Consider the following 13,712-nt stretch of genomic DNA (forward strand, 5'->3'; position numbering starts at 1 on the left):
ACCACCCTGGCTGGCAAGCCCAGCACACGGGCATCACCAAGTCCAGTTAGCAGGGCTGTCAGCTGTGAGTGTGGAGAGACCTGCTTTAGAAGGTTTTATGGGCAAGGTTAGTACAACAACAGCAGCAGCAACAGTAATATGTATTTATCAAGTGTGTCCCGTATGTCAGGCACTATATACATATATAAATGCTGAAATAACCCAGCAAGAGAGGTGTGGTTACTTGTGGTGGACAACACTGGTGGTTTGCTCAGACCACCTGGGGTCCCTTTTTGCCTGTTTTGTGCACCTCCAGCTTGAATGTGCTCTCATTTCCAACAGCAAGCATCTGTAGCTACTTTTTCCTAAGATTTTCCTTGGGCTGGTGGAGTTCGCTTTGCAGAGCTGGAATTGCCTCAGAATTTACATCTACCCTCCTTTCCCAGCACCCTTAACCGGTGACTTGTGGATACAGAAATGTGAAGGCCCGGCTCCTTTGGATAAGGCCAACTCCAAGGTGTAATTTACAGTGGAGAGGTTTCCAGCAGCATCAGGTCAAAGCTAACCTCTGTCTGCTGGGCCTTTGCCTGAAACTGCATACCTGCTTAGCTTCCTCCGTTTTCCCCTCCTACATCCTCCGCTCAATTTCCAGTTTCCCTGCGAGCACTTTCTTAGTAATACAGATTCTCATCTTAGGATCTGCTTCTGGGAAACCTAACTTGTGATGTTACCCCTGATTTGTACATCAGAAAACTAAAGAATACAGTGAGATGAAGCCACTTTCCTGCCTAAGGTCACACAAGTAAATGTCTGAGCTGGTATTTACAACCAGTCCTCTCTGACTTCAGAAGTTCTGTTCCTTATATTACCCGCAGAGCCCATCTCCAAAGAGGAGAAGTTTGGGTATGGAAAACTTGGAGAAAAGCTTATCCTCATTGCCACACTTTTGTTCCCTTTTAGGAGTTTCTTGCCCATGTGACCAAGAATTGGTCAAAGTCACAGACACCTTTAGCAGCAACTCTTGGGAAGAATGTGATTGACTTGTCAGGATTCTCAGTAAGTGCATTTCATTTAGTTCTTGCTAAAAATGGACTCCAGTGGTCAATGGATTTACCACATTGAAATGACCCTGAATAACACCTTCCTTATAAATGTATTTGCAGTTTCTTCTATGCCAACACGGCTCTGGCAGTATCACAGTGAAGGGTCACTGCTTTGTGTTTATTTTCTTTGAAAGCTAGAGGTCAGGTAACCACTGCCAGAATCCTGACACTGTTATCTTCCTGCAGAAGAACTAGTTGGGCCTGGGGGGAGATACATTTTGGGAGCTGTGATACAGCGAAAGCACTGGCCTAAGGTGCCTGAGAAGTTGTGGCTAAAATTGGAGAAGGTAGAAGCGTGATTAAATAAATAAATCAATAAAAGCCGAGCGATGCTAGAGATGGACATTGTTTTGGACTCAGAAAGACCTGAATGGAAATCCAATCCTGGCTCATGAACTTTAGATGTGTAGCTTCAGACAAATTACTTAACCCCACTAAAGCTCATTTCTTAATCATCTGCATAATTGGAACTCTGATTGCTCTTAGGTTATAGAATTGCTGGCTTTGTTTTGTTTTATTTTTGAGAGAGAATCTCACTGTTCTGTCACCCAGGCTGGAGTGCGGTGGTGTGATCTTGGCTCGCTGCAGCCTCCACCTCCTGGGTTCAAGACATTTTCGTGCCTTAGCCTCCCGAGTAGCTAAGATTACAGGCGTGCATGACCACACCCAGCTAATTTCTGTATTTTTAGTAGAGATAGGGTTTCACCATGTTGGCCAGACTGGTCTCCAACTCTTGGCCTCAAATGATCTGCCCACCTCGGCCTCCCAAAGTGCTGGGATTACAAGTGTGATCCACTGCGCCTGGTTTGCTATGATTTCTGTAATGAAATGATGGATACATAGGACTTGATGTAAGTTTCGGCACATAATAGGAATTTACTGATGATGTTTGTTTTAGTGAATAGCTTAAGTACAAATAATTTTTGCTTACATTAGGTAAGCAGGAGGATCAGGAGATTGTATAAACACAGTTAGCATGTCAATGTATATCAGTGTACACTGAATTCTAACAAACTGCCTACTCACTAATGTCTTGTTTTGTGCCTATAATCAGGGGGAAGAGAACACAAGACCTATATCATGAAGGCTACATTTTCTCATAGGAATGGTGCCTTTCACAACCTTTTTCTTTTTCTTTCTTTTATTTTTTTGAGACAGAGTCTCACTCTGTTGCCCAGGCTGGAGTGCAGTGCTGTGATCTCAGTTCACTGCAACCTTCATCTCCTAGGTTCAAGCGATTCCTCTGCCTCAACCTCCCAAGTAGCTGGGACTACAGGCATGCATCACTACACCAAGCTAATTTTTGTATTTTTAGTAGAGACGGGGTTTCACCATATTGGCCAAGCTGTTCTCACCTGCCAGAGTTCTTGATCCGCCTGCCTCAGCCTCCCAAAGTGCTGAGATTACATGCATGAGCCACCGCGCTCGGCCTCACAATCTTTTCAATGATGACAGCACAAAATATGGAGCCCATGACTCTGAATGTTTGTATTTTGGTTGGGTTCTGCAACCTTTAGACTTACAGACAAATAGTTAACGTTTAGGCAAGAATTGCTTGGCCAGGTTCGGCTCTGATGGTTTCAGGTCCACTCAAATTCATTCTCTTCAATTGGCCTTATCTTCTAGGTGTTAAAACCAATGCTCTGAGTATGAGTTGTGCAGTTGGAATAAAGAACAGTGAAATTACGCACCTCCCTCAAAACATGCAAGGTCTCTTTCTTCTACACTAACTTGATGATGATTGTAAGTAAAGAGATAAAAATAAATGCACTCATGTATCTATCACTAGTTAATGATTTATAAATAATCCCTCTAGGTAGACAGATTGTCATTTCTGTGGCTAAATTTGGAGGGAGTCAGCTAGAAATTTAGGATAAAAATCACAATTTCTTGAGCCTTGTAGAATTTTTATGTAGGCTTTTTTTGTTTTTGTCACTTGAGTTATCTGAAAGTCAATCTTGTTTGGCTTTTAACTAAAAGATACCTTCCTGTAAACCCACGTCACTCAGTTACGTGCATTTTTCAAAACTGAAACCCATAGAGGACACGTTACTGGTTCCAGTGATTTGGCTAATGAGGACGTGCCCCTGAAGGAGCTGGGGGTTAATGGTGGTGTTTCTGGGCTAGGACCATGTCATCTTTTTTCCTGTCCAAGAGTGTAGAGTCATGACAGTTATGAAGGACGATTATAACTTTAAGCAAAGACACTTCTGGGAGAGCCACCCCTCTAAAAATTGAAATAAGTGGGCAGGGCAAGAATCTCTAAAAGGCTTCTGATTTTCTTATCCCAGCCATGCTTAATCCAGTAGTTAAAGGTCCTAGAAAAATTACACCCTGGTCTTTCTTCTCACTTACCAAGTGTCTGAGCATGTTCCTGATTGAATACTTGCAGAATTTGAAAATGCTGAGTTGGCTGGGCTGCTAAGAATGGGAAGAGAAACAAAATAAACCTTGACAATATTGACCCTGGCCCCTGCTGATGAAAAATATAACCCAATGTGGCCACAGCACATGTTCGAAGGGCTGTTCTTCTGTGAACCAGCTGTCATTTGCCAGACGTAAAAAAAACTGTCGGTCCACAGCTGAATCTGGCCAACAGAGATCTCCAGTTTAGCTAGGAAGAGTGTGGAATTGTATTTTTTATTGCAGGAAACCCTCTTTAGTTCACCACCGGTTCTTGTCTTCACTGTGGCCTCAACGTTCCCTTCCCGCTTGATCTGTGTCTGTCACCTGACTCTCCCTGGAGCTATGTAAGTCTATAAACACCTTCAGCCTCATTTTCCTCAACTGCCAGATGTGACCCAAGCCTGTTTCACAGGGTTGTTGTGAGAGGCTACTGTGACAGCGTGGCTGACGTGGCCAGCATGGGCCAGGACTTCATGAGCTCAGTGCACTTCTTTCTTCTTTTCCTTTTTCTTGCTTTCCCTTTTCTCTTGCCCCATTTCTCATTCTTGTTTTCCTCTTCTTTGTGATGTTTGGATATTTATCTGATCTCGTTGCTAAACTTTAAGCAAGTTTTTTTTTAGTCCATGGAAGCTCTGGGTTATTCTTATTTGTCCTGAAGTGAAAGTTGTACTAAATATGTTCTCTGCTTCTCCACAATTTATGAATCGAAAGAGACATATCTAAAAGGCACAAAAGTGATTAAACACTGAGTTAGTCATGCCCTGAGTTAAGACGAGGTTTGACCCTGCTCCACATTAATCCAGAAGATGGTTGAAGATGACAACCTTGCATGCATTTTGCTTGGGGCATCTTACAGTTAGTGAAATTAAACTGCCCCACTGTGATGGTTAATACTGAGTGTCAACTTGATTGGATTGAAGGATGTAAAGTATTGATCCTGGGTGTGTCTGTGAGGGTGTTGCCAAAGGAGATTAACATTTGAATCAGTGGGGCTGGGGGAGGCAGACCCACCCTTTAATTTGGGTGGGCACCATCTAATCAGCTGCCAGTGCAGCTAGAATACAAAGCAGGCAGAAAAATGCGGACAAAGAAAAAAGGACTGGCCTAGTCTCCTAGCCTACATCTTTCTCCCTTGCTGGATGCTTCCTGCCCTTGAATATCAGACTCCAAGTTCTTCAGTTCTGGGACTCGGACTGGCTCTCCTTGCACCTCAGCTTATTGACAGCCTATTGTGAGACCTTGTGATCATGCGAGTTTATACTTAATAAACTCTCTCTATATATAGATATATATTGTTTAATATAGATATGTAATATATATATTAATATATTAATATATAATATATCTATATCTATATATTATACATATCTATATATTATACATATTTAATATATATTTATATATATCTATCTATATATATATAAATATATATATTTATATCTATAGATATAGATAGATAGATATATAAATATCTATAGATATAGATAGATAGATATATATCTATATCTATAGATATATAGATAGATAGATAGATATCTATATCTATATATTATATATTAAATATATATATTATATTTATATATATTTAATATATAAATAATATATATAATTTTTATAATTATAATTAATATATATAATTAATATATTAATTATAATATAAAAAATATATATTATAATTAATATATATAAATATATATATAATAATATATAAATATATATTAAATATATATAAATATAATATATATATTTAATATATAATATATAGATATAGATATAGATATAGATATAATATATATTTAATATATATAACATGTATATAGAATTTATACTTAATAAACTCTCTCTATATATATAGATAGATATATAGATATATATAGATAGATATAGATATATAGATAGATATATAGATATATACAGATATATATAGATAGATAGATATAGATATATATATAGATATATATATATAGAGAGAGAAAGTTATATATAATATAAAGGAGATATATATATATATCTCCTATTTGTTCTGTCCCTTTGGGGAACTCTGACTAATACACTCACCATGAAGACAGAAAATATAATTCCTATGTATTGAGACCCACCTAAATAAGTAGGTCTCATTTTTTTCTTTATTTTACAGTTGAGGAAAAGGAGGCTTATTAGGCTAAGGGTCTTCTTCAAAGCACTGGGATATTTGGTGGCAGGGACCTTTGTGCTAAGTGCCCAGTTTTTACTCTTCATTGTGAAACTTTATTGACCATAAGGGTCTAGAATGTTTTCAGTTTCTGCCTTTTGAATGACAACAATTGAGCTGGGGATTATTAGAGGCAAAGATTACATAAGCAATGAAGACATTATTGAGTAGCAATGCTAAGCTTGGCATTGTAAAAAGAGGCAAGAAGGCACAGCTGTAGTATTCACGTGCCCTAGAAGGAGGGGAGAACCTTCTTTGAGATCTGGGCGTAAGACCTGATTTGGATACCTACTAGCTGTGAACTTGGAAATGCTATTGAATTTTCTTAAGCATTACTTCTCTCATTTACATGGTAAAGAGAATTATTTCTGAACTTCCACTGTTAAAACACGTGCTCTGAATGAAGAAACCCCTAAACAGACTTTGTATGAGCCACATGGCTGTTTATTCACCTGAGTGCAGGCGGGCTGAGGCAGAAAAGGGCGTCAGCCAATGGCAGTGGGATAGGAGTTGGTTTTGTAGGTTTGGGGTGGGCAATGGAAAGTTACAGTTTAGGGTGGTGTTTTGCAAGCTGGGAGGGGGTCATAGGTTTGCAAGCTGGGAAGGGGTCCTAGGGTGTGGAGTCATGAGGTTGACCATGTCGGTTACAAAGTCCAATAGCTTTATTAATTGGGGCGGGAATAAGGAGCAATAGAGAATGTCTTAAAGTTAAGTAGGCGGCTGCAGGGGTTGATCATTTCTTCCTCTTTTCATGGTCTTCCAGTTACTTTAGATTTTCCAGGAACTCATCTGGAGTGTCCGTGCGGGTCACAGAGGTTAACATGGTGTCCATAGGGCCACCTGTCAGCCTAGAAGACCTTACACCCACTTCAAAATTTTATTTTGAATTTCCAAATATAGATGATTTAGTCCAACAAAAGTGTTTAATATGCACCTTCTGTGTGCAGGGTATATTATGCCTCCACCAGAGATTCAAAGATGAATACAGCAAGAGCATGCTACATATGCTAAATGATGAACTATCAAGTTTGCATAAAAGAATACATCATTATTATTATAACCCAAAGGGCTGTCCCCTTCTCCCTGGAAATAGTGGCTGGAAAGACATCTGTTATCTCCTCTATCACCTATGCAGCTCAGAGCCCTAGGATTTATTTCTCTCACTAGTTACAACAGTATATAGTATATTATACAAGGATGATTATTTAAAACAGTGCTTCTGAAATGGTTTATTCACCTATATACATATATGAGTTTCAGGGGGTTGACTTACATCTTGTTCTTGAGAAAGAATCATGACCCATGAGGAAACATATGACATAGAATATTATGAAGCCAGGGCTGAATTTCTCAAGCTGCTTTATCCCCAACTTTCTTTAAGGTCCTGGAGTACTCATTTAATTTTTCTGAGTTTGAATTTCCTGTACTCAGGGAAGAAGAATCTTGCCCTGACCACTCCAGATGTTTCCCAAGGAGTAAAGATGGCAATGAGTATAGATGTGTTTTTAAAAATTTGTCAGTGACAGAAAGGTAAAGGTTTGCAGCAGGACTGACACCTAATTTTGGCCTTTACTTGGGACACCTGGGAAAGAAAGAAATGAACCAGGAAAATTCCCTTGCAAACTCACGAGTAAGCAGATTTCCTGGAAACCACAAATGGTGTTTACTAGCAGAAAGATAAAGAACAGTCCTCAACTATTAACTACTTTTAGCAGAATATACCCAGTCTGTGTCAGTGGTTTATTGTAAATAAACCTGAAATCTCTGAATATATGAGACACAGCTCACTGGAAAATGTCACGTGGCTATGTAATTTGTTTGCTAATTGCTGTGTCCTACTATTGCTCATCAAGTTTGAATCAAATGTAAACTTGGTCCTAGGTATGACGAGCGATTCATGTTGAATCACATTTGCATTGTCTTTGTGTTTATCAGGTGCCATCCTAGGTAAGGCAGAAAAAGGCATAGGTAGAGAAAGGAGATGCTCCATAGCTGAATTGGCTCCTCTGTTCAAGCAAAGTACAATATGCAGTTCTTAAACCTCACATGGGAAATCGGAACCAGAACAATCTTGGTGCAGGAGAAAACAAACATTTGGAGGCAGTGTTGAGTGTCTTGACCTTTCTGATGGAACACTGCTCAGCAGTGTCTTGCTATTTCTGGTAAACCTTGAATCAGAAGTAAATTGGTTACTCAGCATCGCCAATGGCCCAAGATGAGTCTCATTTGCATTATCTTTGTGCTTTCTCAGGTGTCCCTCACGGAGAAGGCATTGTTCCTACATCATTTTCGAACACCACTGAGGGAGTTTCTGTAAAACCCAATCCAATCTTTAAGGTAAAGATTTTGTGTATGTGTGAGATATAAGCACATGAGACTTACGCAAAACGGCTTCTTTGGGCACAGGCCTAGGACGCTGGGGGCCTCGCTGACTCTGTGATAATCAAAGAAGCACCAAGTTAGAAACAGCTCTGGGGGCAGTGAGGAGGAAGAATTGGTCACATGGTCCGCCCAGTGGGCGTAGTCACCAATGTCTGCAGGCTGTCTTTAACCCTGTAGCCATATTCCACCTGGTCATTCTTTATTGTTGGATCTCCCCACCCAGGAACCTCCCCACAGCCCCAGGAACAGTCTCCTCTGATGCCTATTAGAACAGTAGCATCCCCCCTTATTCCCTCCCTTCCCGTCATTGATCTTGACTTACCTGCAGCAGGAATGAGGAAAGCCCGGACTCCCCTCCCAAGTGCCCTGCCCCTCGGCTCCCTTTTTTCACACCTTGCCCATTACCATTTGGAACGGCAAGGGCTAAAGGCAAAGTTAGATGCAACAAGTAGATATTTTCCTTAGTCTAGGTAAAGATGTTCTTTAGGGTAATTAGCCCAAAAAGTCAAGAAAGAAAGATTTTATCTTACTGGAACAGGCAAAGTCTCACTTTTGCAAACCCCAGACAGAAAAAGCATTGGAGAGAACAAGGGCTCTCTTCCTTAGCTCTCTACCTTGACTGTAGCATTTTCAATGGTGCTTTGAAAAAAAATTTACTATTCCTGGGCCCCATTCCAGACTAGTCAAATTAGAATTTCTGAGTGAGGCCCAGGCATGGGATTTCTAAATTGTTTTCCAGGTGATTCTAATGGGTAGCTGTAGTTGCAGACCACTGGGGTAGCAATTTTGTGGTCATTTGCTACTGTCCTTATGAGCAAAGTCAGGCAGTAAGCGCATTTCAGGGCATAAAATGGCTCAGGTCTAAAATGTTTTCTATGGTAAGATCAGCTATGTAGAATGAAAACCCAGTGCCAACCAGGGCATTAAGTCAGCCCATGTATAAAGTCATTTCTTCTGAAGTTTTTGGCACTAACAAGTCCGGAGATGGTATTTTCTAGTGAGAATGGGCTTAATGACCTGAGTACATCTATAAGCCAGAGAAATAACCTGATTGACTTCTCTCTTTTCAAGTTTATCAACTTGAAGAGGATATTAATATTTTTTCCAGTTTAACAATGTGACTTGCAAGTGGAACATTATGAAAAAGTGTGAGATCCATATTATTTCAGGGACATGACCGTGCACACCTCCTTCCCACTCATGGAGGAGCTGACACCACTATTCTCAGGAGAAAAATCACAGAATTTGTATGGTATTCCAGAAATTTTGAACTCTGGAGGCAACTGGATCACATTAAGGACCCAACGGGGAGACATATTTGTACTCAATGTCTGCACATTAGCAATTTCTCTCTACATAATTTTGCTCTTAAGGACGATAGAATGAGGTCCACTTTAATTAAATGCATAAGGAACACTAATCCACTTTGAAAGGCACCACTAATCCACTTACTGGTCGCCAAGTTATGCAGATACTAATGAGACTTTCAAGAAAACAGGCGTAAGAGGAAGACACTTTACAGGAAATATGCTTGGAACAGGTGCTCTATTGTATACATTCCTCATGGTCAATGGCTACCAAGCAACGCCAAAGTTAGTTCATTATACCCTGCCTCACTTATGGCTGTGTCTTCTTTAGGGGGTTATTTATATAATAGAAGCAGAATCTGGTAAGTAAAGTAAGAAATTGTGGATCTGTTTACAATTTGGTTCCCGTGCTCAATTGCACATTAGTTTGGTCTCCAGTTAATAAACTTTTATGTATGTGCTCCAAACTCCAAGTTTTTTCTGTATATACCCTTATAGCTTTAAATTTCAGTCCCGCAGGAAACTTCAACAATAAATTATATGCTATTCCATTTATTGTTGTTATTATAAATAGTTTTATGATACTGTTTTTTATTTATTGTTTTCTTAAATAGACACTGGAACTTCTATAACAAATTAATCAGAATATAACCATTGTTCAGGAAATGCTTGAATATTTTCAGCAGAAGCAAAGAAAAGTATAGTATCAATTTGATTGGAAAAAATAGCTGAGCTGTCTGAGAAATATTCCATGGGGAAGATCATTAAAAATCTCAGTTCCATCCCTGCCCAGCTACAGAATCTCCTCTGAGAATCTAGCAATTCTCCATTAAAAAGCAAAAACAAACAAACAACTCCTCATGTGATTCTGATAGACTCAATCATCTATATCTGGAAATAAGCCATGTGTTCATTTAGTGCTGAAGTGGGGAGAGAAAACTTGCATTGATTGTATGACTGCTATATTCAATCTCTTATTTATTACTCATGATTTTATAAGATAGGAATTACTATATTTGTTTTATACTTCAGAAAATGGTCCCCGAATTACACAACTAGGACAACTATCAAATTGGAGATTTGAACCCTGGAATTGCCTTGAAGTTGACTCTAAGCAATAGTAACAGGAATACACACATACATATATATTATACATATACTGAAGGCACTAGAGAACAGGCAGAAACTGGAATGGGTTCTACTTCTTGAATAAAGAGCCAGCAGACCAACACTGAGTGAGTTTCCTATGTTTTTACAACTTTTAGCCTGATAAATTCACTCAGCACCGTTTGGGTGGGCTAAAACTTGATAAAATCCAGTCTTACTAGCTTGAAGAACTAGAAGACAGAGTCTAGGGTTGCCCCAGCCACTGCAAGGAGAGGAGAAATTCTAAAGAGAACCAGAAAAGGGGAACCCCCCATTGTATGTATTAACTCAGTCCACTTCTCTGGCTGATTACACAACCATGGATTCATGGGAGAGAATCCAGGTATCCCAGTTAAGGTTAAAAGAACTGATCTGAGAGTTTGAAGTTTGAGTACAGACATGTTACCTGACCATTAAAATAAAACAAAACAGGAAAGCAACAATAAAAACAAAACTCTTTAGAGGAACATAGCAGAATCCAGTGTGTCTACAATATAACGCAATGCCAAGAATATATGCAAAGAAACAGCAAAATATGACTTATACTCAATAGAAAAGGTATTTGATGAAAATCAATCTTAAGGAAGATGAATTTTGTGTCTTAACCAACACTCTCCCCTCCCCTCTGCTCCCAAGGCTCAAGAGAAACCTTTTAAGAAGGGGAAAGTAAGCTGTTGAAGATGGCATTCAGGCTGGGCACTACCTGTCTGTGGGGATGAATGCTCCAGAGAGGGATTATCGGTCAGAATCACAAGTTCCACAGGTGTGTGGAAAGATCTTGCTTCTATTTCCTGATGTTTCTCCAAAGGGTGTAGCTCAACAGCAAGCCTCTCCAGACGGACACAGTGCTTATGTTCAGATGGGCACAAGGACTGGAAGACTCAATTTTCATGGGGTCCTGGTTATGCTTAGAGAATGTTTCAAGAAGGAGGAAGAGGTCAATAGTTTTGAGTGTTACTGAGAGATCAAGTAGGTGGTCAGTATTTTTGTTCCTCAATTTACTTTCTTATAAATTAGACAAAGTTCAGATTAGCAGCTCCTGTTTAGCAAAGGCATTCTGCAAAACCATGAAAATACTGAGTCATGGCAAGATGCTCTATACATTCAACTCCTCATTCTACCTCAGTGTATTTTAAAATACTCTTATTTTTCATCTCCCACCGCTGTCAGGGATGTGGTAGCCATTATAAATGCACCAAGATAAAGTTTTTAATACATGCACTTTCAAATTTGCCCTTGTAAGTATGCTAGGGTTCCTATTTTACAGATGCCATCACTCAAAGCACCAGTCTTGCCAGTCCACTCTGCTCCTGCTCCTAGTCATGGTCAATCTCTTTGTATAATTCAACACATCCCCATTGATGGAGAACCCACCTATATATCTTTCAAGCTGTTTCAGTCTGAGTTCCAAAGGATAGCAGAAAATGTCAGTGCTTTTTGCAATGGAAGAAAAGGGTTTGGTTATACAGTTTATGCTTTCACAGAATTATTGTAGAGTTTGTGTGCCAGGGTGGGGAATTCACCTGCCGTCATGGCCCTGGTGGCAAGTTCGTCCACGGGAAGAAATTTCCTGATGAGAACTTATGCTGAATCATATGAGTTTTGGGATCTTATCCATGACAGATGATGAGCCCAACACAAATGATTCCTGGTTTTCAGTCTACACTATTCATACTGATTGGCTGGATGGCAAGCTTATGGTCATTGGTATGAATAATGTGGAATCTATGGAATGTTTTGGCTCTTCGATTGGCAAGACAGTGGGGAGATTACCACTGCTGTGCCAGTAACTCTTATAATTTGATTTTATGTTATCTTTACCACCAAACAATTTCTTCTTCAGCTAAGGAGAGCACCCTCCCTCCCAGTCTGTTCTCATATCCCATAATCTTTGAGGTCTCATTTGCTGTAGTTCTTCAGGCTTCATACCTGCCTTACCTCCTTCCAAGTCTAGCTAGACTTAATATTTAATCTGATGACTATTAAATAAAAGTTAAAAAAAGAAACAATATGCTTAGGGGGATGAGTTATCCTTCTCAACTCCCAGGAGCACCAGGAGCCACCAGGATCCCACCAGGATCATCACAACCAGGTGACCACAGGGGATGAGAGAGATAACTCATACCCTCTAATGCAATCAAAAGAGCAGCAGCGCAAACAACAGCAGTGTGGCCAGAAGCTTCCTGATCATTGTCATGGCAGGCTAATTGCCACTTGCAATATTGAGGAGATTAAAGTTCTACTACCAATGGCTGTGCTCTTAGGGTCTCAGTTCCCCCAACTTACTTTTTCTCTTTCCAAAATGTCTTTTCCAGGAAATATACTCAGCCAGGTGGAGTGTCAGCTTCCAACATGTGACAGCATGTGTGATCTCAGGGGGCACACTCTGTAGATGAGTAGAGCACAGACCCATGGTCTGGCTACTTAAGTACCTTGACATTCTTGAGGTATCCATAAGATTTTTAGTAGGCAGCTCACTTTATGTGTTATAAAAATCCAAATGGAAACATAAAAACTTCTTTCAAGTATTTGAAAAAGTAGTGGAAGAAGGGACAGGCTTTTCCTGCCTCACCTTAGAGGACACAATAAGAACAAATGGTAGAAACATTTTGGTGAGGCAGATTTCAGCTTCCTTTAAAGAAAAACCTGCTAACTCTCAGAGCTTGAGTTGCTGTGAGCTACCCAATCTCTGGACCTCCAGTAAAGTGACCATCAAGCAGATCATCAAGAGAAGCTCCTACAGTGGAATGATGTTTGGAGAAAAAACTTCTAAGGTGCCATAATTGACAAATTTACCTCCTGCTCCTCTACAACTTATAGGAGCATCACAACCAGGTGAGCCACAAGTGTCTTCATTAAAAATATGGCTGACTCCTCACTGGCTGCTCTTCAACTGCAGTCCTCAAAGTCCAAACCCACTGTCAAAACACAGTTAAAAGATCCTCAGTCATGCCTATTCAGGCTTCATCATAGAGGTGTCATTCCTTCTCGTGGATTTGCTTGATTGTTTTTTGTTTTTCCTTATGTTTCTCTGTAATTCTTGGAGACAAGTTTTTTATTCCAGCAGAATCAGTCTTATGAGAAAAGCATGCATGGTGACTTGAAGTTTCCATTTTTGGTTGTTAAGCAATCTCAGAAGGGAAATTAATTGTGCCAGAGTTTATGGTCAAGATATTTTGTGCTGCAATTAATTTCCCA

The 13,712-nt window shown here is 39.7% G+C and overlaps 1 long non-coding RNA gene across 1 annotated transcript; it reads left to right on the plus strand.

The window, feature by feature from the left end:
* The first annotated feature begins 760 nt into the window (after positions 1 to 760).
* LOC105732642 (uncharacterized) lies at positions 761 to 13,465 on the plus strand. Its single transcript, XR_010343190.1, has 4 exons — positions 761 to 1,035; positions 2,709 to 2,825; positions 7,931 to 8,016; positions 11,151 to 13,465. It is a non-coding gene; the product is annotated as an uncharacterized LOC105732642 (long non-coding RNA).
* Positions 13,466 to 13,712: the final 247 nt, after the last annotated feature.

The sequence above is a fragment of the Aotus nancymaae genome, unplaced genomic scaffold, assembly GCF_030222135.1.
Source record: "Aotus nancymaae isolate 86718 unplaced genomic scaffold, 86718_ANA_hifiasm-v0.15.2.pri h1tg000001l, whole genome shotgun sequence".
NCBI classification, from domain to species: Eukaryota; Metazoa; Chordata; class Mammalia; order Primates; family Aotidae; genus Aotus; species Aotus nancymaae.